This window comes from Schistocerca gregaria, unplaced genomic scaffold (assembly GCF_023897955.1).
Source record: "Schistocerca gregaria isolate iqSchGreg1 unplaced genomic scaffold, iqSchGreg1.2 ptg000397l, whole genome shotgun sequence".
Taxonomy (NCBI): domain Eukaryota; kingdom Metazoa; phylum Arthropoda; class Insecta; order Orthoptera; family Acrididae; genus Schistocerca; species Schistocerca gregaria.
In genome coordinates, this window is record NW_026061836.1 from 31,140 (window position 1) to 34,634 (window position 3,495).

The window sequence follows — 3,495 nt, forward strand, 5'->3', positions numbered from 1 at the left end:
ATCAACTTAGAAGCTTCATCTGTGTCCTACTATGGTGCTTTAAGTGTCTCCGAATACCGCAGCACGCGACATAGCTTTGCAGACGATAAGTACAACCGTTTCAGAGAGAAGAGCGGCCAATGTGACGATCTGGCTTTAAGTCGATTCGATAACAAATGACGAAAACGGACATATTTCTCAGGTTTTTACTTCATATGAACACTTTTCACATTCTCCCGTGCAAGTCGGCTGCTAGTCCTCCTTTCATGCACAATCTTAATGTCCTAGCCCATGTCCAAAGCACCAAAGCCTGCTAAAAAGTCAATACTCGATACCTAGAACTTGAATTGTACTACTTCTTACTGGCTATTACATCAACTTAGAAGCTTCATCTGTGTTCTACTACGGTGCTTTTAGTGTCTCCACGTACCGCAGCACGCGACATAGCTTTGCAGACGATAAGTACAACCGTTTCAGAGAGAAGAGCGGCCAATGTGACGATCTGGCTTTAAGTCGATTCGATAACAAAAGAGGAGAACGGACGGATTTCTCAGGTTTTTACTACATATGAACACTTTTCAAATTCTCCCGTGCTACTCGGCTGCTAGACCTCCTTTCATGCAGAGTCTTACGGTCCTAGCTCATGTCCAAGGCACCAAAGCCAGCTAAAAAGTCAATAATCGATACCTAAAACTTGTATTGTACTACTTCTTACTGGCTATTACATCAACTTAGAAACTTCATCTGTGTCCTACTATGGTGCTTTAAGTGTCTCCGAATATCGCAACACGCGATATAGCCTTTGCAGACAATAAGTACAACCGTTTCAGACAGAAGAGCGGCCAATGCGGCGATCTGGCTTTAAGTCGATTCGATAACAAATGACGAAAACGGACCGATTTCTGAGATTTTTACTACATATGAACACTTTTCACATTCTCCCGTGCAACTAGACTGCTAGTCCTCCTTTCATGCAGAATCTTAAGGTCCTAGCTCATGTCCAAGGCACCAAAGCCAGCTAAAAAGTCAATAATCGATACCTAAAACTTGATTTGTACTACTTCTTACTGGCTATTACATCAACTTAGAAGCTTCATCTGTGTTCTACTACGGTGCTTTTAGTGTCTCCACGCGACATAGCTTTGCAGACGATAAGTACAACCGTTTCAGAGAGAAGAGCGGCCAATGTGACGATCTGGCTTTAAGTCGATTCGATAACAAAAGACGAGAACGGACGGATTTCTCAGGTTATTACTACATATGAACACTTTTCAAATTCTCCCGTGCTACTCGGCTGCTAGTCCTCCTTTCACGCAGAATCTTAAGGTCCTAACTCATGTCCAAGGCACCAAAGCTAGCTAAAAAGGCAATAATCGATACCTAAAACTTGAACTGTACTACTTCTTACTGGCTATTACATCAACTTAAAAGCTACATCTGTGTTATACTATGGTGCTTTTAGTGTCTCCGCATACCGCAACACGCGACATAGCTTTGCAGACGATAAGTGCAACCATTTCAGAGAGAAGAGCGGCCAATTTGACGATTTGGCCCTAAGTCGATTCGATAACAAATAATGAAAACTAACGAACTTCTCAGGTTTTTACTACTTATGAACACTTTACACATTCTCCCGTGCAACACGGCTGCTAGTCTTCCTTTCATGCAGAATCTAAAGGTAATAGCTCATGTCCAAGGCACCAAAGCCAGCTAAAAAGTCAATAATCGATACCTAAAACTTGAATTGTATTACTCCTTACTGGCAATTACATCAACTTAGAAGCTTCATCTGTGTTCTACTATGGTGCTTTTAGTGTCTAAACATACCGCAGCACGCGACATAGCTTTGCAGACGATAAGTACAACAGTTTCAGAGAGAATAGCGGCCAATGTGTCGATCTGGCTTTTAGTCGATTCGATAACAAATGACGAAAACTTACGGATTTCTCAGGTTTTTACTACATATGAACATTTTTCACATACTCCCTTGCAATGCGGCTGCTAGTCCTCCTTTCATGCAGAATCTTAAGGTCATAGCTGATGTCCAAAGCACCAAAGCCAGCTAAAAAGTCAATTATCGATACCTAAAACTAGAACTGTACTACTTCTTACTGGCTAGTACATCAACTTAGAAGCTTCATCTGTGTTCTACTATGGTGCTTTTTAGTGTCTCCTCATACCGCAGCACGCGACATAGCTTTGCAGACGATAAGTACAACCGTTTCAGAGAGAAGAGCGGCCAATGTGACGACTTGGCTTTACGTCGATTCGATAACAAATGACGAAAACGGACGGATTTCTCAGGTTTTTACTACATATGAACACTTTTCACATTCTCCCGTGCAACTCGGCTGCTAGTCCTCCTTTCATGCAGAATGTTAATATCCAGCCCATGTCCAAGGCACCAAAGCCAGCTAAAAAGTCAATAATCGATACTTAAAACTTGAATTGTACTACTTCTTACTGGCTATTACATCAACTTAGAAGCTTCATCTGTGTTCTACTATGGTGATTTTAGTGTCTCCGCATAACTTTGCACGCGACACAGCTTTGCAGACGATAAGTACAACCGTTTCAGGAGAAGAGCGGCCAATGTGACGATATGGCTTTAAGTCGATTCGATAACAAATAACGAAAACGGACGGAATTCTGAGGTTTTTACTACATCTGAACACTTTTCACATTCTCCCGTGCAACGCGGATACTAGTCCTCCTTTCATGCAGAATCTTAAGGTCCTAGCTAATGTCCAAGGCACCAAAGCCAGCAAAAAAGTCAGTAATCGATACCTAAAACTTGAATTGTATTACTCCTTACTGGCAATTACATCAACTTAGAAGCTTCATCAGTGTCCTACTACGGTGCTTTTAGTGTCTCCACATACCGCAGCACGCGTCATAGCTTTGCAGACGATAAGTACAACCCTTTCAGAGTGAAGAGCGGCTAATGTGGCGATCTGGCTTTAAGACGATTCGATAACAAATGACGAAAACGGACGGATTTCTCGGGTTTTTACTACATATGAATACTTTTCACATTCTCCCATGCAAATCGGCTGCTCGTCCTCCTTTCATGCAGAATGTTAAGGTCCTAGCTCATGTCCAAAGCACCAAAGAGTGCTAAAAAGTCAATAGTCGATACCTAAAACTTGAATTGTACTACTTCTTCCTGGCTATTACGTCAAATTAGAAGCTTCATCTGTGTTCTACTATGGTGCTTTTAGTGTCTCCGCATAGCGCAGCACGCGACATAGCTTTGAAGACGATGAGTACAACCGTTTCAGAGAGAAGAGCGGCCAATGTGACGCTCTGGCTTCAAGTCGATTCTATAGCAAATGACGAAAACGAACGGTTTCCCCATAATTTTACTACATATGAACACTTTTCACATTCTCTCACGCAACTCGGCTGCTAGTCCTCCTTTCATGCAGAATCTGAAGGTCCAAGCTCATGTCCAAGGCACCAAAGGCAGCTAAAAAGTCAATAATCGATACCTAAAACTAGAACTGTACTACTTCT